We start from the raw sequence: 22,927 nt of genomic DNA, 5'->3' as shown, positions 1-22,927 counted from the left end.
CTCCATTTATTTAAATAATCTTTAATATTTCTCAATATATTTTGCAGTTTTCATCGTAAAGGTTTTGAACATCTCTCATTAGATTTATTGCTTCTTAATTCTGAATTCTCTATTCTGTGTCTGTGTATCTGTTTTTGTACCAGTACAATTGAACATCTCTTACTAGATTTATTGCTTATTTCTGAGTTCTCTATCTGTTCCATTGGTCTCTGTGTCTGTTTTGTACCAGTACCATGCTGTTTTGGTTACTGTAGCCTTGTAGTGTAGTTTGAAGTTAGGTAGCATGATGTGTCCCACATTGTTCTTTTTGCTTAGGATTGCCTTTGCTATTCAAGCTTTTTGGCTTCATATAAATTTTAAAAATTTTTTTCTAATTCTATAAATAATGTCAATGGTAGTTTAATAGGAATAGCATTGAATCTATAAATTACTTTGGGCAGTATGGCCATTTTCATGATATTGATTCTTCCTATCCATGAGCATGTAATGTTTTCCATCTGTTTGTGTCCTCTCTGATTTTCTTGAGCAGTGGTTTGTAGTTCTCCTTGAAGAGGTCCTTCATTTCCCTTGTTAGTTGTATTCCTCGGTATTTTATCCTTTTTGTAACAATTGTGAATGGCAGTTTGCTCATGATTTGGCTCTCTGTCTGTTGTTGGTGTATAGAAAAGCAAGCAATGTTTGCACATTGATTTTAAAGATCTAGAAACAGAAATACCATTTAACTCCGCAATCACATTACTGGATATATATCCGAAAGAATATAGATCATTCTATTACAAAGATACATGCATGTGGTATGTTCATTGCAGCACTATTCACAATAGCAAAGACATGGAATCCACCCAATTGCCTATCAACGATAGACTGGATAAAGAAAATGTGGTACATAGAAACCATGAAATACCATGCAGCCATAAAAACAAATGAGATCATGTCCTCTGGAGGGACATCAATGGCACTGGAAGCTGTTATCCTCATCAAACTAATACAGGAATGGAAAACCAAACACCCCATGTTCTTGCTTACAGGTGGGAGGTAAACAATGAGAACACATGGACATATGGGGAGAACAACACACTGGAGCCTGCTGGGATCAGGAAGGGAGAGCATCAGGAAGAATAGCTAATGGATGCTGGCATAATACCTAGGTGATGGGTTGATCTGCGCGGCAAACCACCATGGCACACATTTACCTGTGTAACAAACCTGCACATCCTATACGTGTACCACGGAACTTAAAAGCTGAATGAAAAAAAAAGGATTTGCTGCTAGGTACTTGATTTTTTAACATTACTATAAATAACCGTTTAAAATTTCATTTTCTATTTATTTGTTGTTAGTATAAAGAGACTTGATTTTTTTTACACTGACCTTGCCTCCAGCATTCTTGTTAAAGTCACATTATTTTCAATAATTTTGGAGATAATTTTATATTTTCTACATATATAATTCTATCACTTGTGGCAAACAGTTTTACTTCATCCTTTTCAATCTTCACGACAATTTTTTCTTGGCTTATTGCATTGGTTAAAACCGTCAGTTGGTGATAGTGAACACTCTTTCCTTGTTCCCAAACTCAGAGAGAAATCATTTATTACTTTATCACTAACTATGAGGTTATATAACATCAAGGAAATTCCCTTCTATTAGTATGTTGAGAATTTTTATTATAAGCAAGTGTTGAATCAAATTAGTTTTCTTTATCTACTGAAATAATAACATACTTTTCCTCTGATTCTTTTAATAAGGCTTTTTTTTTTTTTTTTTTTTTTGGATGGAGTGTCACCCTGTTGCCCAGGCTGGAGTGCAGTGGCCTGGTCTTGGCTCACTGCAACCTCCACCTCCTAGGTTCAAGAGATTCTCCTGCCTCAGCCTCCTGAGTAGCTGGGATTACAGGTGCAAACCACCACACCTGACTAATTTTTATATGTTTAGTAGAGATGGGGTTTCTCCATGTTGTCCAGGGTGGTTTTGAACTCCTGACCTTGTGATCCACCCGCCTCAGCTTCCCAAAGTGCCGGGAGCGAGCCACTGCACCTGGCCGAGTGGTTTTTAAATGTTAAATTAACCATGAATTCCTAAAATAAATCCCTTTTGATCATGACATATTTCTTTTACATATCCCTGAACTTGATTTGCTAAACAAATATTTTAAGATTCATGAAAGATACTGACTGGTGATTTTCTTTACTAGAAAGTTCTTGTCAAACTTGGGTTAGGTTGATTTCACACACGTTAAGAAATGTTTCATCTTTTTCTATTTTCTATAAGAGTTTTTGTAAGATTGGCATTATTTCTTCCTTAAATATGTGGAATAATTTATTACTAAAGCAATATGGGTCTGAAATTAAATTTCAGGGAAGGCATTTAATTGTAGCTTCAATTTAAATATAAACTTAGGATTATTCATATTTTTAATTTCTTCTTATGTCCATTTTGGTAAGTTGTATTTTTACAGAAAGGTGTCAATTTTATCTAAGATGTCAAATTTATTGACATAAAGTTGATTATAATATCTTATTATCTTTATTATCTCTATGACATGTAGTGGTGATACCTTTTTTTTTTTCTGAACTTCCTAACTTGTATTTTCTCTTTTTTCCTTGATTGGTTTACTAGAGATTTACCAATATTAATCTTGTCAAAAATCACAGTTGTGTTAATTTTCAAATATTGTATATCTTTTTCTACTTCTATAATTTCTGCTGACTTTTGCTTTTTCTCTTTTCTTTTTTCTTAATTATTTTTATTTATTTATTTATTTTTGAGACAAGATCTCCCTCTGTGGAGGCCCAGGCCGAAGTGCAGTGGTGTGAGTGATCTTGGCTCACTGCAACCTCCATCTCCCAGGTTCAAGTGATTACCATATTTGGATTTAATTTGCTGATTATTTTCTAGTTTGAGTTGGAGGTTTGAATCATTTATTTTCAACTTTTTCTTTTTCCACTACATACATACTAAAAATATAAATTTCCCTGTAAGTATTGGTTTAGTTTCCATCTCACAAGTTTTTATATATTGCATTTTCATAATCTTCACACTTACCTCAAAATATTTTCTCATTTATATTGTAATTTCTTCTTGCATGTGTTATTTAGAAACATTTTCATTAATTTACAAACATTTGAAAATCTCATAGGTATCTATTTCTGAATCCTAATTTTATACTTCTCAGAAAATGTGCAGTAATTCTAATCCACTGATATTTATTGACACATAATTTATGGCCAAGATATATTCTATGTTATTAACTTTTCCATGAGCACTTACAAAAAGGACCCATATACATTTGAAAAGAATGTAGTTGTTGGATGAAATATTGTATATTCATCAACCAGGTAAAGTTGTTTAATCATATTTTTCAATTTCTTTGTTGACTGTCATCTTCCTAAAATTCTTTTCCAATAATGATTTTTGGATTTGTCTATTTCTCCCTTGAGTTTTGCCTATGTTTGCTATACAAAATTTGAAGATGTGTCCAGTGCCTACAAATTTAAGATTGGCGTAACTTTTTTTTTTTTTGAGGGGTAGTCTCATGCTGGAGTGCTGTGGCTTGATCTCAGCTCACTGCAACCTCCGCTTGCCAGGTTCAAGTGATTCTCCTGTATCAGCCTCCCGAGTAGCTGGGACTACAGGTGCATGCCACCATGCCCAGGTAAGTTTTTGTATTTTCAGTAGAGATGGGTTTTCACCATGTTAGCCAGTATGGTCTTGATCTCCTGACCTCGTGATCCGCCCACCTTGGCCTCCCAAAGTGCTGGGATTACAGGCATGAGCCACCTGGTTTGGACAACTTCCTTTTATCATTAACAAATATCCGTCTGTATCTCTCACAGTAATTTTTGCATTAAAGTCTACTTTGTCTGATATTAATACAGTTATAGCTTTTAGTTAATTTTTGCATGGTACATCAATCTCTAACATTTCTCAGTCTACATAGTGTATCTTAAATCTTAAACTTAGTAAAGTATCTTAAAACCTACTATATTTAAACTGACTACAATTGGTTATCTGTACCCAATCTGGCAATCTTTTCTTTTAATAGGAATGTTGAAACCACTTATACTTAAAATAATTACTGCTATAGTTTCTTATAAGTCTACAATTTTAATTTGTTTTCCATTTATCACATCTATTCTTTGTTCCTGTATTTCTTCTTTTCACTTTCTTTTTAGTCAATCAAGTTGTTTTTTAAATTATTTTCTCCCTTATTAGCATTTCAATTGAACTTCTTTTATTATTTTAATGATTATTCTAAAGATGGGAAAATACATCTTTGACTTAAGTCAGTCCTTTTTAAATTAGCAATTGTAACCTTTCTTAAACAATGTTTTTAAACAGCTTACTACACAGTGGTGGGAAACAGTGAGTGTTTCTTTCATTACCTTGCTACATTTGAGTATGATTTGGCCTTAGCTTGAGGAGAGTCTACTTTTTCAGGTCTCGAATGTGGCCCGGGCCACTGTTTTCAAAACCCACCCTTTGTGAGTCAGGATTAATAAGCACTGGATCGGCTTCTGACAGAGCCCGTCACATTTACAACAGCCTAAACCTCTTGTCTGTATTAGAACCCAACTTTAAAATGTGTATCTTACTAGGATATAACCTTTTAACACAGATATTAAATGATTCCACCACTCCACATGTCTACCTTCACGAGGCGTGACTTCTGCTGTCTGGTATTTACAGTTACATGTGAAAAGAGAGTTATGCTGGCAAGTGAGGGCGTGGAAGGTGAGGGCTGGGGGATGGGTGGGAGGGGACATCACAATCCCTAATGAGACTAATATTGGCCCTTTACAGCTTTGTAATTACTTCCAATTCATGGTATCTTTTTAACTGTCTTTTTTTGAATGTAAGATGAAAAGGGTTAAAAACTACAGGCTAAAACTAGTTTTATTAATATCTGAACCCTACCAGTCAATTTCATGTTTTTAAGAAAGTGAATGTCAGCTGATTGCAATGCTAGCTCATCAGGATGATAAGCCATCCAGGGAATCCTGGTGAAACTACTTTACTGCCAGTTCCTTCAAATCCAGGAAGAGACATATGCCTCCTTGCGCATAAGCATTAGTTCGCATTCAGATTAAACTGCCTTCCAACGGGCTGCCCAAGGGATGATGCTGAGATGGCAAATGATCAGATATGTGTCTTTTATTCAGATATCCTTAGGAGCACATGCACGTGTTAAAGGAAATCACTTTTATTTGCTCCAAGCTACTAGAGGAAGAACTAGAATTAGAAAGAGTAAACCCAAAGGACTTTAGGGCCTTAAAGACATCCTATAACCTATATCCCAACTAAATATTTGTATTCAAATAAAAAGCGCTGTTAGGGTTCTTTCTTCGTGAAGATTAATTTTCTATTTTAACTAGAAATATTTGATACGTCGTAATTTTCAATTTGGCTAACAAAAATGCCAAGTGCTGGTATTAAATATATCCACAATGGCCCTCCAAGTTTACACGTTAATGCAGGTCATGATTTTAAGGTTTTTTTTTTTTTTTTTTCCATTCAAACTGAAAGACTGATAAACAGCCCTTGAGTAGTCTCCAGATAGGCTGCTGAAGGAATGTCCCACATGCATTTAGTTAGTTAAAAACCTGCTGAGTCTTACATAATTACTGTGTTGAAGCAACGGCAGTGGTAAAGCAATAGGTCAGATAACTACTGTGGTTTATCCAATGCAAGACACAGCCTGAGATAATATAAAAATAATTATATGCACAAACCAGATTTTCCAAACTGCTTATTTAGTTTTCTAGGTCAGTATAGCTGGTCAAATCCCTCTGAAAGTTAAGTTTTCCAGCTGACCGTGAACAGTTAGTTCGCTTACATTATTTCTGTAAAATGCTGCATGTATTTAGATGTTCAAAGGACTATAATATTTATTCTGACTCTCTGGAGGTTTTTTCTCCTAATAAGTACTGTTAGTATGCTGGAGAGAAAGGGTAGATTAAAAGCCATGCTCCTGTAAAAGCTTAACACCATCTTCATTACCGTGTAGTTAAAACTTCAGGTACATACAACTAAGTTCCGAATTGCCTAAGACGGAGTCCATCCAACCATGCAAACATAGCATTCCTGTTTCATAAGCATAAATTTCCCCTTCATTCTGATTCATTTGAGCCTCAACACTCTGCGCTGAAAAATTGCCACAGTATTATTTTACCTTTATAGAAGAAAAAAATGATAGTATCATTTTTTTGGTGGTAATATCATTTTGGTCCTTGTGATTTCCAAGCTAGATCAGCGGTTTCAGAAATTTAAAGCATCCGTTATCTTAAACCAACATAGATCTGAGCTAGCTCACTGAGAGGCTGACTGGGGAGAGAGAAGAGCTCAGCCCCAAGGTAACAGAAAGCAGGACGAGGGGCAGAGGCCAAAACCTTAGCAGAATACTAAGCTAAAAAGCGACAAAGAAAGAAACGTAATTTGATAATGGATCTTATTTGAAGATTTCCACCAAGTGATAATAGACAGTTTTAGGAAATATGGCCAGTGGGTTTCAAAATGGGCACATTTGCCCATTAGGAAGCAACAGCACTTGATTCAGTTTTTGGCAAGCTTCCAACCTTGTCAATTATCTCAATCCTAGTGCAGTTTTCAATCCTGGTGGGATTTCCACCGACCCAAGTGTCCTCTACCAATTTCCCCAACCCTAATTGTCTTTTCCTTCCTCTCAGATATACTGCAGAGTCTCTGTGTCTCTGGAAATTAATCACTATTTGAGAGATTAATTGGAATTTTTAGGCTATTAATTGTAATTTCCTCTTCCTCTGGCTTTCTTAATTTTGAGGAAAATCTACAAGGACTCTTTCAGCAATGAAAGCGTACACTAAAAAAAAAAGAAGCTCCAGCCTCTCTCAACAATAGCTGCTTCTCTGACATTTCTACTACACCGCTTGTCAGTCAATACACCTGGAGAATTACTTAGGCTTAGTTACAAACTTCACCTGGGGATTTTGAGAAATTGGCTTACATAATAAGATTAATTATATAATAACTATTTAAACGTTAAGTGATATCATTTCTACTCTTTAAAAGAGCGTGTTCATATTCAGAATCAGTCACTTAAGGAAGAGGAGTGCATAATTTAAAACCAAAAGAAAAGACAGTAGCTAAAACTTGGTCCCATAGGTTATGGTCTCTTGAACATTTTCTTTCCCTGAGAAACGGAATCTGCCTTATTAGACATACACTTATGTGTGACATCCCACAAAGACATACACACACACTCGCACATACTCACACACTAGAGACCTAACTTTACAGCAGAAGTAAATCCTTGCTCTGGAATGACATAGCAACAAGTACTTTTAATTCCTGTTGAACCAGAAGTAAATGTCTCCTCGCATGTAACATAGAATTGCAACTCAGAGAGAAGAAAACACCTTAGGAAACAGACTTAGATGAGTGTGCTGATTTAAAAAATGCTTTCCTGGTATTCAGACGGTACAACCACAGGCCTGGCTCCAGGCTAAGTAAGATGCCTAATGGGGGCCTCCAGGAGGCCTCCCAAGACCGTGACATTTACAGAAGTAGAAAGAATGAGAAGTTGGGAATGCCTCAAGTAGCTAGAACCACATACTCCAGGAAAAACATGGACGCAAATGCAGAGGACAGCCTCAGCCTTCTTTTCTGTCTAGGAGCTATACTTGTGCCACTGTAAACATCCCCAGGCAGAACTTCTGCTGGCATCTATGAGAAGGCACAAAAATAAAAAATCTCAGACTGAGTAACGACTTGGGGGAAGAGTATAAACTAAAATATTTAATTGTTAATGACTTCAAAATTTCTGCAGAGTTTTACCAAGTCCAGATTCACTCTCAAACTTTGTACTGTGAGCTCCTTTCCAGTGAAGTTCATGTCTCCATTTATTTAGTCATTCATCCAAAAAAAAAAAAAAGTTTCTAAGAAGCTCTGATGTGGCAGTCTTCTCTGCTAGTAGTGGTGACCCAAGGACCCTTCCCTTCCTGGAGTGACAGTTCACCGAGAAGAGACTGAATAAAGAGTTACAAGCAGACTGTACATAACTCTTTACATCCTCAAAGCCAAGCATGGTGGCTGACACCCACTCTGCGCTCACACTTTACGAAAGAGAGATGAGAAAGAGAAAGGAGAAAGAAACAAAGAGAAAAATAAGGTTCAGGTTATTGCCATCTCCCTGCCAAGTTTCATAGATAAAATATTTGGGTGATTAACTGAGTAAGGGACATACAATGGTGGGTTCCTATATAACATACATTCAAGTGTAAAAATAGGTCCCTACCTACACCTGAAATCATGACTATTAATCAACTTCAGAAATGACAAAGTTTTCAGTAATGTAGCCTGGGTCAGTTAGTTTCTGGTCAATAAACTGTTGGTGGAGATTAGGAAAGATACCACAGGATGATGAGCATTACGACATTGACTAAGGATCATAAATTCATGGAACAGAACCAATTCTGTAAGAGTTGAGATTAACCTGAAGGTGCCTATCAAAGAGTTAATACTCATCCACAAAGGCTTTCCATCTTGGTAGAGATAAGGTTTCCTAGAAAAGCCAGATTTTAATGAGGTTGCAACATAGGAAAAAAAGGGAATGGCGGGCCAGAGGACTAGGGTGAGGGTACTCAGGCGTCTGCATAGCAAAATAAGTAAAACATTAACGAAAATGGGACGGCTGCTGCTGGATGCCGGGAACCATGCTAAGTCACTGGGGTGGTACATGACTAAGACCTAGGGCCCGACTCCAGGTGTTTGCTGATGATTACTCAAGAGCCACAGAAAAAGAGGCCATATTTGAGCATAAATAGAAGTCTTAAAAGGGAAATAGGATCAAATTGACTCATTTTTGAAGATGAGGAAGTATTTCTTTACCAGGGGGTTTTAGCAGCATCCAAAAACACCATCCTTGGAATCAGGAGGGGGAAAGCATGACCACAGCTTCATTCCATTAAGGTCACTTGTGTTTCCCTTCTGCAACGAATGAATAAAAATACTGCTGATCAAACTTAAAAGGGCAATTACTGCTTGTGTGAATGTATGCACAAAGATTACGGTAATGCAGTATTCCTTTTTTTTTTTTTTTTAAAAAAGAAAAGTAAAAAAGGGTCCCTCTCTTTTAGAGCTACTATGTGAAATATTTACAGATGAAATGATGCCAAGCCTGGGATTTGCTTCAAAGTAATCCTGGGTATGCAGTGGAATGAAGGTAAAACCAGCCCATGATGCAATCGTTGTTGAAGCTGGATGTTAAGAGGTTCATTTTACTTTTCTCTTTACTTTAAATATATTTGAAATGTTCTTTATAAAAAGTTATTAAAATCTACATTTGTAATAAAAGCCTGATGGATATGTAGGGAAAGATGAAACTTTTAAATGATCATTCAATAAAATAGTGCTACTCAGTGTAGCAAGTTAAAAAAATCAATAAAAGCTCCTTGAACATGATTAAATAATACTATGGGGCCTATAGAGCGTTCTGTATACCACAACCATGCCTGGAGCAAGCTAACTGAATCTACCACATTTCTGGAGTTCTAGACCAATTTCTAATCTGTTTTCCAAAGTGCCAGTCACCACTCTAGAGTGGATCCTGAAGTCAACTTGTGAGTCCTGAAAAGTTTTAGATAAATGAATAGAAATACAATAAAAAAGACAGGATCAGAGCATATCACACATCCTGGATGAACTTTCTTTGAGGAACTTGTGTGTGTGTGTGCGCGTGCGCGAGCACGCACGCGCGCACCATGAGCATTTCTGTTTAGTCTACTCTCAACATAATAGCCAAAGTGGGTCTGTTAAAATCTAAGTCAGGTCGGCCAGGTGCGGTGGCTCATACCTGTAATCCCAGCACTTTGGGAGGCCGAGGCAGCTGGATCACTTGAGGTCAGGAGTTCAAGACCAGACTGGCTAACATGGTGAAACCCCGCCTCTACTAAAAATAAAAAATAAAACAAGCTGGGTGTGGTGGCAGGCACCTATAATCCCAGCTACTCAAGAGGCTGAGGTGGGAGGATCACTTGAACCTGGGAGGCAGAGGTGGCAGTGAGCCCAGATCGCACCACCGCACTCCAGCCTGGGCGACAAGAGCAAGACTCCATCTCAAAATAAATAAATAAATAAACCTAAGTCAGATCATGCCACTGTCTTCTGGAACCCTCCAGGGACAACCTATCTTACTCAGTGTAAAAGCCAAAGCCCTTACAGTGGCCTATGAGGCCCTCCATGATCTGCCTCCTCCTCTGTCATCCTATTTACCCCTTTCTCACTCCACTGGCCTCATTTCTGTTCCTGGAACACACCAGGCACGCTTCCACATCGGGACTCTGCAGTTCCTTCTGTCTGGAACGCTCTTTCTCCAAATATCTGCATGACTGGCTCTCTCTCCATCAAGTGTCACCTTCTCAGTAAAGCCTTCTCTGACCACTCAACTTAGAATACAGACCCCCTTACCCCCAGCATTTCCTGTCTCTCTTCCTGCTTTATTTTTCTCCGTAGAACTTATCACCTTCTAATATATAAATCAATAGATATAATTATATATAAAAGATATACATTTATATATACAAATTATATATAGTTCCGTTGGTTTACTGTCTGTATTTAGAAATTCCACGAAGTCCAGAATTTTTGTCTGCTTCGTTCATTGCAGTATCTCTAAAATCTAGAACATGGTAAATAAATACATATTGAATGAATTGTGAATGTGTGCATGTTACGTGTGGGTTTCACGTGTGTGCTGGGTTTCATAGTGTAGGTCATGTTTCAAAAGGCTTGTATGATACTGCCCTAGAGCATACTTGGACTACCTCTGGGCTTATTACTAAGAGTAAAGACTGAAAAGCAAGTAGAGTACCCAACAACAGACACCCAACAGTCCTCAGTCTTACAGACTCGGTGCCTGGAACAAATGATTCCACTGGTAATTGCTATTTGAAATATGTGTGTATGAGGGTGTAACTGATTTACATACAGGAGCGTTGTTTCCTTGGGGGACCACCGAGGCACCATAAATTGGCAAGAGGAAATAGGCAGAATCAGAAAAATCGTAAAATTTTTAAGACTCTCAGAGATGATCTGGGCCAAACTAATAATACTACGGATGAGCATCAAAGTCACAAAATGATAATGTAATTTGCCCCTGGACACACAGAAAGTAAATGCTGAGACAGAAGGAGGGCAGACTTAGGTCACATGACTCCTCACCCACTGATCTTACACAGCCTGGCCCATCATAACAATGCAAAACAGGAGTCTACTCCAAAAGCCTCTGCCTGTTCCCTTTTCCTTGGGAATAACGTGAAATTATTTCTCCAGATAGGCACCAATACATTTATTCCACTAGACTTGACAATTTGCAGGAATCTGTTTTAAAAACAGAGCTGCTAATGATCACTATTTCTCATAAATCAAAGCCTTCAAAATTGCCTCCCATAGCAACTGGCAGTGGGTTGACTCAACTACTATGATTCTCCACCTTTCTTTTTTTTTTTTTTTTTTGTGACGGAGTTTCGCTCTTGTTACCCAGGCTGGAGTGCAATGGTGCGATCTCGGCTCACCGCAACCTCCGCCTCCTGGGTTCAGGCAATTCTCCTGCCTCAGCCTCCTGAGTAGCTGGGATTACAGGCACGCACCACCATGCCCAGCTAATTTTTTGTATTTTTAGTAGAGACGGGGTTTCACTATGTTGACCAGGATGGTCTCGATCTCTCGACCTCGTGATCCACCCGCCTCAGCCTCCCAAAGTGCTGGGATTACAGGCTTGAGCCACCGCGCCCGGCGATTCTCCACCTTTCTAATAATAAAGTTCCAACTTACCATCAGGCCCAGGGATGTTAAAGCCTGTCAAGAATCTAAACCTTCAACCCTCACTGTCCTACTTCTCCTTAGAGCTAAAGACCCTAAACAGTTTTGAATTAATGGATTTATGTATTTTCATAACCATAAAACAAAATGCTTCAAACCATAAAGCAATAACAAGTGAAAACAACACATGGGTTGTCAGTCATGTTAATATAGTGGGGTAGCAGACCATTTTTCGGGGAGTGATATTTTTACAAAATGAATAGTTACACTAATTGCTTCTTTCTCAAGTAAGACGATAATAAGCTTTTTGACCATGAGAGGCCATGTATTTTGGAATTCTCAGTGTTTTGTTGGTGGCCTTAGAGATTCTAAGGGCTGAGGACATTCATGACATAATTATGGCAGATGCTCTTGCTTCCCTCTTCCCCCTTAACAGAACCCTGTTCTGTTCAGGCCTCTTCACTCCATCAGGAGAGGCTGGTCCATCTGCGCTCCAGGAAGGGGGTCACAACTGGACTAAGTGCATCAGGGGAATCCTATTCCCTTGCCAGTGACTGGTTCACATGTAAGCATGTGACAAAAATGTGGCCAATGAGGCAAAGGGAACTTTGCTGCTGGTGGGGGGAGTGGGCAGGTGTGTCTGAGAAAGTCTTTCTTCTCTTTCACAGGGCCAGGAGGAAGAGATTTCCCCATCTCTGTTTCTAAATACTATGCCAGGGGACTGCTGTTGTCATCTTGACATTGTAAAGACAATGAGGCTGAGGGAAAGGCGCCCTAACCAAGAGGGCAGAGCTGAGAGAAGCAGACAGAGCTATATACTGCAGTGTCTACAACCACGGAACCTCAGCACTTCTTCTTAAGAGTTTTCTGTATTAGCGGCTGAAACATCCTAACCCTTACAATAATTGCATCCTGGAATGGTCTGCTCAGGATGTGAGGAGGTGTGAATGTGTGATACGTGTTGGTGTTAGCATGAGAAATGTTTGCGTGAACAGCAGGTCCCAGGAACAGTGAGTCTTTTGTTAGAGATGGCTTAGCCTGTGACATTAGAAAGCAGGAGGAACAAAGTCTAAAATGTGAGATGTCAGGGGGGCTGCAGAGGCCGGCGCAAGGCACAATACCACCCCCACGTGTGCTGCTGTCCTAGAGGGCCCAGGGCAGCCAGATTTCACCTGAGGGAGAACCCAGAACAACAGAGCCACTGTGGCCCGTGCCCACTTCCTCTAGGGGTTGCCAGGAAAACACTCTGAATGAGACTTAAGGAAGAAGTTCGAGTACTTGCTTTGTCTTCACACTGCCATGAATGGGCATTTATTTGTATTTGGTGGGGGTGGCTGTGTCAGTTCCCTAAGGAAAAAAGGAGCAAAGGCCATGACCAACTTGAAGGGCAGCCATCCTATCAATTCATGCAGGCCATTGGATACTGAAGCCTGCCCAAGAAAGTAGCTACCCAGGGACTCAGTTCCCCAAAGACGTCTGTCTTTACCTCCATTAGCTCCAAGCTAGGGCCAATCTTCCTCCAACTAACAAAGTAGATCTACCTAGAGGAGAGGAGTCTCTGTACTTCAGAGGAAGAAGAGGACTTTTGCAACAACCTGGCACTCAAAACCATCAAATATTAAAAAATGCTCATGGGCTAGGTCCATTATAGTGAACAATATATGGTTCTGGAAAATTTCCTATTTATAATCACTCATATTTTCGATGTGATCTGATCAAACACATTTTTTTCTTTACTTGTTTGAGGTAAAAGTAAATACTATCAGAACCTCTGTGACAGCTACAAGCATGTAATATGTTAGTCTTTTCGGCAAAGTCTTTCTAGTACAATACGGTGATCTGTTGTGATCAAAGGGTGTCGGCTCTTTGATTAGAAACAACAAAAGAACCAGCAGATGATATCCTTGGAAACGTCTGTACGAGCATCCATCTAGTGGGGGCATATGGAGGCAGCCACAGACACGTCAATGCACGAATAATACTCGGGAGCAACAGGCACACAGTAGGGAAACTTGGTTCCTGGATGATTCACACTGTACTTCGAGGTCATAGAGTTGTGCCCAGGGTTTAAGAAGCTGAATAAAAATCTAATTAACTAGTCATGAGAAATGCACTAATTGCTTTGCCCAGCAGTAGCAGAGAGGACCTGCCGCTCTCCCTCATTCTTCAGTGAGAAGGAGGGTGCCATGGCCTTTCAGGGATACGAATGAAGGGAGGCATTTCTCTAGTGGAGGCTGAGCTAACCAGCCCCAGAGAGGAATTCTCTATGGAACTATCTGAGAAGGTCAGCGGCTGGCTGCAGAAAAAGATGAATGTGGAAATGAAAATGGAAAGAGAAGGGGCACCCCCATGTGCTGACCAAGTTTTCAGTGGATATGGATTGAAACGTCTCCCATCTGATTACAAGCAACCTGTCCAGGAAGGACTTGACCTATGGGTTTTCTTCTGTCTGCTCACCTTATGACTGTTTGACCTCCTCATATATCAATTTCTTTGCCTTCTTAAAATAATGGCTTTATTCAGATGTAAATCGCACACCCTACAATTTACCTGTTTAAAAGCAAACAATTCAATGACTTTTAGTTCATTAACAGACAGTGTAACTACTATTACCACAATCAAATTTAGAACAATTTCAATACGGCAAAAAGAAAACTCATACCTATTAGCCGTCACTCCCTATTTTACTCCAAATCTCTCAGCTGCAGGGAACAACTCATCTACTTTCTGTCTCTAGGATTTGCCTATCTTGAGTGTTTCAGATATGTGGAATCATACAGTATGCAGTCTCTCACTTCTTCACTTAACATATTGTTTTCCAGGCTCATCCCTGCTGTAGCATGTACGCAGGATCGCTTTTTAAAGCCTTCCCTGCCGGACGCGGTGGCTCATGCCTGTAATCCCAGCACTTTGGGGAGGCTAAGGCGGGCAGATCACAAGGTCAAGAGATCGAAATCATCCTGGCCAACATGGTGAAACCTTTTCTCTACTAAAAATTACAAATATTAGCTGGGTGTGGTGGTGCGTGCCCGTAGTCCCAGCTACTCAGGAGGCTGAGGCAGAAGAATTGCTTGAACCCGGGAGGCAGAGGTTGCAGTGAGCCAAGATCGCCCCATTGCACTCCAGCCTGGTGCCTGGTGACAGAGCAAGATTTTGTCTCAAAAACAATAACAAACAACAACAACAAAAAAAAAAACCTTTCCCTTTCCCTGTAGCTCTCCATGTTGAACTCTACCTTTATCACTTGTTTTTTCAGTATTCACTACTCACTCCTGTAATGTGCTTGTGAACCACAAATCAAGGTAAAAAGTCCGCATTCAGACAAATTCATGTGCTTCTGCTCAGAGTCTCCCACTGGAAGTAAGTTAAAAATAAAATTAATAAAGTAAGTTAAAAATACGATTTCTAGGCTGGGCACAGTGGCTCACACCTGTAATCCCAGCACTTTGGAAGGCCAAGGTGGGTGGATCATGAGGTCAGGAGTTCGAGACCAGCCTGGCCAAAATGGTGAAACTCCATCTCCACTAAAACACAAAAATTGACTGGGTGTAGTGGCATACACCTATAATCACAGCTACTTGGGAGGCTGAAGCAGGAGAATCCCTTGATCCCAGGAGGCGGACGTTGCAGTGAGCTGAGATCATGCCACTGCACTGCAGCCTGGGGGACAGTGCAAGACTCTCCATCTGGGGGAGAAAAACAATTTCTAAAAGCTATTGAAGGCATGTGGCTAATATAAACTGGTGACAGGGTCCTTGCAGAACTGATTTACATACAAAAGATAAGGAAGGGGCTACATTTGCACTCCTATGACCGTTACTGAGTGCCTGGACATGCCAGACGCTGCTAGGCACCAAAAATCCAGCAGTAAACCAAACAAAAATAGCTGCCCCTGTGAAGCAGGTATTTCAGTGATCCATGATAAAGTCATTTTAAAAAGAAAAGCAAAGGAATAAGCTGAAAAGTCAGAGCAGTGGTTACCTTTGGAAAGAGGGAATGAAATAAGATAGGGAAGGAAAGAGAGAAGAATACAGAGGGAGACGCAAGGCTAGGCAATGGTCCTAAACTGGGTGGTGGCTTTCCTAGTAATTATGTGCTATGCTTCATAACTTGATGCCTATTACAATATATACAGATATTCTTCTGTATATATTGTATCTTACCTTAAATATGTCTAAATTTTTTACCTATAAAAGAACCATTCCTCTGGATGGGAGCGTGTAACAGTGGTGTTCCTTGGGTTGACTGAGCTAATTTAAAATGTTGGGACTGCAGGACACATACTGGAGCCTTACACAGAGTAGAGAAATCCTATATTGGCACGATTACACAGCAAGGATTTGAAAGGCTTATGAAGAAGAGCAAGGTAAGCTATTTAGGAGAAACTTTTCCAGTTATCTTAGAAAATCATGAGCTCTGGGTGATCACTTATCACTCAGGAAAGGAACCTGTGGTGTATCTTATTAGAACATGAGCTTCATGAGATCAGGGATTTTTATGCTTCGTTCACAGATTTTCAAGTTTTCTTCACAGACATTCACACGTTTGATTCTAACATCAGGTGTTATTAGCCCATTTTATGGATTAAAAAATAGAATCTCTGAGACTAGTTGGTGCTGGTGCTTGGGCCAGGTCCTCAACTTCCCAATGCTTGTAACACAATGCCACCCTTGGAGTCTATGGTTCAAGTGAACCCACATTAATTCACGAAACCCAAACATAGATGCTAAAAATAAGTTTCAGAGAGTTAAATGTAAAGCAATAGGAAGAAACAGCATCTGCTCTATAGGTAGAAAACCACTGAAACTCATTACTATAAGAAGGAGCAGACGCTAAAACTATAGATGGATTCAGAGGCATTTACATTAACTCCTGAATGACAGCTTTACACTCGGCTATTTATGAAAAGTCAGATGTCTGCAGGGCATCTCCTCCCTGAAAGGCTGGTTGTGCATTTTTACAAAACACCCTTCATGCTATTACTTTAGAATACAGAACCAAGTAAGTACTGTGGCAATTACTATGTTCTTAAGCCAAATGACATCGTCTAACTCAAAATCATGTCTTACATGTGTAATTGCCTAAGATTTGCTGTAATTCTATTCCTAATCTTAATCTCATATTAATGATTTCAGGAGCGTTTACAAAGCTTCTGTCAATTGCTTTTTCCTCTGAAGAATTCATATTCTGAAAAAAGGCATGTGGATTTGTTTAGTGGCTTCAAGCAAGCATAGGACCTGGGCTCTCCTGAGACCAAAGTTCAACCCTAGGGTGTACTGACCTCACATGGAACAAAAACTTCTGAGCCCTGGTCATCGGGTGTACCTTCAACCCTAGACACTGATCATGAGGGGGATCCAGAGAGGATAGTTGGCTAGAGCTAACCAGGCCCCCAACCAGAAATTAACAACTCCAAGGGTATATACTGAAAGAGAATAGTGCTCTCTGTGCATATGAAAATCAGCAAAATGTATTATTTTCCAAACAAGCATTTGGTAATTTGGTAATTAATATGATTTACTGGATCTCACTGTCTCTGAGGACAAGGACTGTAAAACAAAATGGGTAATTTTTTTGTAATAAAGAGAATGGGAATGAGCAAGTTAAATCAATATTAGGCAGCCAAATTATGTGTATTAATATCTACATATCATTAGCATAATCCCAAGTGAATTATTTCATTACTAAAAGTAATGCTAGGCCTGACTTTCCATTTCCCTTGATATTAACTTTTATGTGATATAAATGTGGTGAGAAATAACTTGTGTTTGAAACGCAATCCACTTCCACTTTCTGTGTACACATATATAAACACAAACACACACATACAGACATACACATGTGTATGCATGTGTGTGTAAACACACATACTTGTCTGTGGCAGGGCATCGTGATACAAAGGCTATCAGACAAGAGTTTTCTACACACACAGAGAAAAATGTGTGCTTTGTTTCCTCAGCTTCTCTTTCCAGCTTCATGGCATTGCAGGCTTTCTTTGGAAAGAGGGGTGTACATAAATCTAACGAAAATATATGAAGCCGAGAATACACTGAAGCCCAAACAAAACAAAACAAAAAATCTGTCTAAACAAGAATCTGACAAATGTCCCAACCTGTTCCTCTTTATAGAACTTCAATGGAAAATCACTGTGAAGATTCACAAAAATTAAGGACATCTCTAATGTCTGGGACTAAAACCAAACAGGGACCCGAGAATCAGGGCTGAGCTGCGTTGATAAGTTTCTGCCTTGGTGAATGGAGGGTAAGCAGACGGGGCTACAGCCACTGAGCAGTGTAGCACGTTTTCTATGGCAGATTCTGCGATCCAGGCTAGAACATTCCCACTGTAGTCATCCGGACCAGAGCTGCCCAATACAAATATAACATAAGCCATGTATGTAATTTCAGATATTCTAGTAGCTACCTTAAACACATTTTTAAAAAATAAAAATAATTTTTAAAATATATTATATTTAATATATATTTTTTTTTTTTGAGACAGAGTTTTGCTCTTATTGCCCAGGCTGAAATGCAATGGCAGGATCTCGGCTCACTGCAACCTCTGCCTCCTGGATTCAAGCAATTCTTGTGCCTCAGCCTCCCGAATAGCTGGGATTACAGGCATGCACCACCACACCTGGCTAATTTTTGTATTTTCAGTAGAGATGGAATTTCACCATGATAGTCAGGCTGATCTTGAACTCCTGACCTCAGGCGATCCACCTGCCTTGGTCTCCCAAAGTGCTGGGATTATAGGCATGAGCCACCATGCCTAGCCTAGATAAAAAAAAATTATCACCTAAACACATATTCAATATTTTTAAAATTATGAATCAGATATTTTATATTTTTTCGCTTTGTACTAAGTGTTTGAATGCTAGTCTTTATTCTATACTTGTAGCACATCTCAATTCAGACTAGCCATGTTTCAAGGGCTCAGAAAACCACGTGTGGCTGTCACATGGACAGTACAGGTCTAGGTCTTGAGAATCAGGTCCCTAGAGGTCTAAGGCAGCCCCGCCCTCTGAAAGATACTACAGGAGGTCTACTGCGACAGCCATGCTCCCTGCTTCCCATTTCTTTGCAGTCCCAACACAGTCTCTTGTACTTATTCCTTGGAAGCAACATCATATAAGAAAGCACATGTGGCATTCCATAAACTAGTAAGGAAGTGCTAGGTTTCACTTCCTTGAAAAAAACAATACCCAGCCCCTACTGAGGGTGCAAAGGGCAATGATAGGACCCAGTAAAATCCAGGAACTGGACCTCTGATGTGAAAAGAATTGTGTAAGGTTATCACCCATAGTGATAAGGTTATCACTATGAATCACTATGTGATTCACAGTGCCCTAAATCTATGATCTGAGTTATGTCAATAAATAGTAAGCCACACATATCAGTCTTTTGCTTACTATAGTTTCTGAGTCCAATAGCCTCAACATTCACCTCTTTCTTGACAGCTGCTTGACTCTTTAAAGATACCTTCCACCTTCCCATTTTCTTGCACTTGAAGACGGTAACAGAAGTTCAAGGAGAACTGTTTCCTTTCCTTAGAAACTGTCACGTTCCTGCATCTTACTTGCATGCATTGCTCCCCAATTAAATGTACTCAAAATTCCAAAAGATAACTTTATCGTCTAAAAACCAATGCATTTGCTTTCCCCTAATGTGGGCCTTTTGTAGAAGCAAAAATCCGTCTAGCTAGCTGCTGATGGCCAGGTTGGCAGAAAATCTCTTTTAAATAACACGGCTTATATATGCCACTGGCAACCTCAGTCCACACAGTTTTCTTTATGATGTTTTTAAAAGAGATACAATGATAAGATCCAACTTTTTTTTGGACACTTTTTTCCTCTTTGAGGGTGAAATTAGAACTCACTGTGGTTTATTTGAAAAAGAAACTGAGTTGCCATTAGGGAAGCAACAAACCACTTTTAAAATAAAGCTTGACTCAAACCTCAGGACTAGAGGAGTTTACCAACATTTTAAATTACCTTCCCCAACATCATCCTCCAGCTGTCATGCCACAGTTTTCCTTGAGGTTATCAAGAAATTACTTTTTTAAAAAGTCAATTTGCAAAATTAGTGAAAGATAACGTGAACAGCACAAGGAGCAAACACAGCAGCGAGAGCGCACCAGATCCAATGTTCTCGTTTAGCTTGTTGATTTTACGTTAGTTTTGTCTCCGTCTTAGAAATACTGATCTAGTGTACCAATGCTGCCCAAGAGAATTTCCTGTAAAAAATGATAAAAATGTTTTGTATCTGTGTAGTCCAATACAGCAGCCACTAGCCACGTGTGCTGCTGAGCACTGGAAATGTGCCTAAGGTAACTGAGGAACTGAGTATTTTTACATTAAAATTTAAATCGCCACATGTGGCTAGTGGTTACCACACTGGACAACACAGTTATACGCAGTTAGGGCAGACCTAGGCCACTTAAATCTTTGCGTCTTTATAGGCACAACAGCCTGGCAATCTGAGGCCCATTTAAAATATAAAGCACTTTACGACTTCTTTCTTGAAAGTATTAAATAATTAAATAGAACAGCCTCTATGAGGCCAGAAAGAAAAAAAAAAAAAGTAATCTACAAGAAATTCTCTAAGGATGATGCTACCCTTTAGGATGAGCCAGGAAGTGGGTGTGCGGAACATTAATGTCATAGGAGCTTGGGTCCTAGACGACAGTTCCAGCTCAAGCTCTGCTGTCAGCTAACTGAGTGGCATTAGACAGTTTCTGAGTTCCTTGGGCTCTGATTTTCTTATACAATGTTGGAATCTGTTAAACAACTTCCAAGGTCCCTCCTCGCTCTCAGTCTAGTCGGTCCAGCTCTTATTTCTTAGGAGACTTAAATATTGGTTGATTTGAAATAATATCTTACATCGCATTACAAATAGGCTGAGGTTGAGTGACTTTGACAGGCCAAACTGTTGAAGCAAGGCAATGTCACAGTTAGACCATACTATACAGACCATATTCAAAGACCGGCCCCACAAAGGTGTACGATTAATTATAAATGAGGAGAAAAGCAGGTTATTTGCACAAGCAGCTAGTAGCTGGCCCTCCCGGAATGCACAGCTGAAAGGTTTGTGGCCACTTGATGACACCCTCATCCCAGCTCTTCAGCTTCAGATCCCAGAGGACAGCCACCTAGGTCCCTCTGCAGAACATGCTACCTGGCACTACCTAACTGCCCTTTCCTCTAGCCATGGAGACTTTAAATAAACCTACGCATTTGTTAGTAGCTTGGAGACAAATCAGTGTGTTCTGTCACACCAACCAGGCTGTGCCAGAGACACAGGTACCCATCTTGACCCCTAACCGGAATCCATGTGAGAGACAGAATACCAGCTTCCTTTCCCATGGGCCAAAGGGAAGGAGAAACCGGAGGGTGCCCAGAGGATTTGCAAACTATCAACACTAAAGAAAACTAAATGTGGGATTCATGAAAATCTCTCTAAATAGAAATCTGACCAAAACATATGAGAGAGAAAGAGACAAAAGGAGGAAAGAGAGAGAAGGAGAGAGAGAGGGAGGGAGGGAGGGAAGGAGGGAGGGAAGGAGGAGGTGGGGGAGGGAGGGAGGGAGGGAGGGAGGGAGAAAGGAAGGAAGGGAAGAAGGAGAAAAAGATGGGTAGAGGGAGGGGAGAGGAGGGAGGGGAGGGAAGGAAGAAGTGGGAGAGGAAAGGGGGAAGGAAGAAAGAAAAAGAGGAAGGGAGAAAAGTCATTTTGTTTTGAAAATTAAATGACATATTTCAGAAGCCATGAAATAAGAATACATACATTCATAAAAGATAAATGATTGGTGGGTGATAGAGGATGCTATTAATCATATGTCTGTCTATCACTAGGTTCATGTCTTTTTCTCTGTATCTGCCTTGACAGGAATCTTGATTTTCTGGCAGAAAACTCTTCCAAAACCTTCCAACATGACACCACTCACGTATAGGTGTTCCAGACCGAATGTCCAGTTATTTCCACCATTGTGCAAAACTGGGAGACCCTGCTGAGCAGCAGATGGCCCTCAGCGAGGCTGACACTCAGGCCAGGCCCCAGGTGGCAGCTCTCAGAACACACTGTCCAGTTAAACCCTGCATAGACTAGCCACAGAAAATACCTGGCGTTCACATCTCCCAAAAGTTGACCAGATGACAGGGTCACGCAGTATACTTCATGGGTTAGTAGGGAGAACCAGCGTTTCAGCAGAAGTGTGCAAATCACTGGGTCCCCCATGTAAAACACTGCAAATATGTAGCATGCTAAGAAAAAAATCTCCTTACCTCTCAGATTCTGTATGGCTAGGTTCATCTGAGTTGCTACAATGGACAATAAAATCTATTAAGTTAAAATAAGGTGTGGAATGCTCAGGAGAAAAACAGACTAGTGCTCCTTATCTGAGTGAATAATTTCTGTCACAGAGTTTATTTTAGCTTTGCAAGTTTTTTATTTGTGATTATATTTTAAATTGGCATTTGCGCATGTGTGATTTAAAATAAAAAAGGCAATCAAGTCTTTCTGCCAATCTAGCTGATGTGAAATTTAATTATGGAGCAGTTATTATTAAAATAAAGGCAAAGCAATTTTTTAACACATAATTGAATATTCCAGAAGAAAATTTCTGAAAAATCCAAAGGTCCAAAAGAAAACTTCTCAGTGAGAAAGTCTGTTTCAATAAGATACCCTATTTTGTAGTATTGGATCCCCAGAATTTCTAGTTAGACATAAATAAGTCTTGCCAGAATTACTATAGTTCAGTTTTGCTGTCTGCATCTAGAAATATGGAAGACAGCTATGTTACTGGTTATGACTCCACAGTAATGAGTAATGAAAAGTCCTACTTATCATTTCTACATCAACACCAGTGTGACTCAAAAATAGCGTGATTTACCTGGCAAACATTACTGTTACACAGAATCCAAAGAAATAATTACCTCAATCCATTCAGGAATGTTCTTTTCCCAAGTAAGGTTTTGATGACTGCACCTAATACTGACTTTTTATCTTTTTCTGTTTGCATTTTAATTAAGTCTGTGTCAACTTTATTTTTATTATTTTTATTTATTTATTTATTTATTTATTTTGAGACGGAGTTTCGCTCTTGTTACCCAGGCTGGAGTGTAATGGCGCGGTCT

General features: G+C 39.6%; 1 protein-coding gene and 1 long non-coding RNA gene across 3 annotated transcripts in view; both read right to left on the bottom strand.

The window, feature by feature from the left end:
• CHN2 (chimerin 2) overlaps window positions 1-22,927 on the bottom strand; it is a 327,734-nt gene that overhangs the window by 300,507 nt on the left and 4,300 nt on the right. The gene's annotated exons all lie outside the window — the stretch shown is intronic.
• Window positions 490-21,362, bottom strand: LOC141580159 (uncharacterized). Its single transcript, XR_012512253.1, has 2 exons — window positions 11,782-21,362; window positions 490-11,467 (listed from the first exon to the last, which is right to left on the bottom strand). It is a non-coding gene; the product is annotated as an uncharacterized LOC141580159 (long non-coding RNA).

Source organism: Saimiri boliviensis, chromosome 10 (genome assembly GCF_048565385.1).
Source record: "Saimiri boliviensis isolate mSaiBol1 chromosome 10, mSaiBol1.pri, whole genome shotgun sequence".
Taxonomy (NCBI): Eukaryota; Metazoa; Chordata; class Mammalia; order Primates; family Cebidae; genus Saimiri; species Saimiri boliviensis.
Note: the sequence above shows the minus strand (reverse complement) of the source record. Positions and strands in the feature narration are given on the sequence as shown.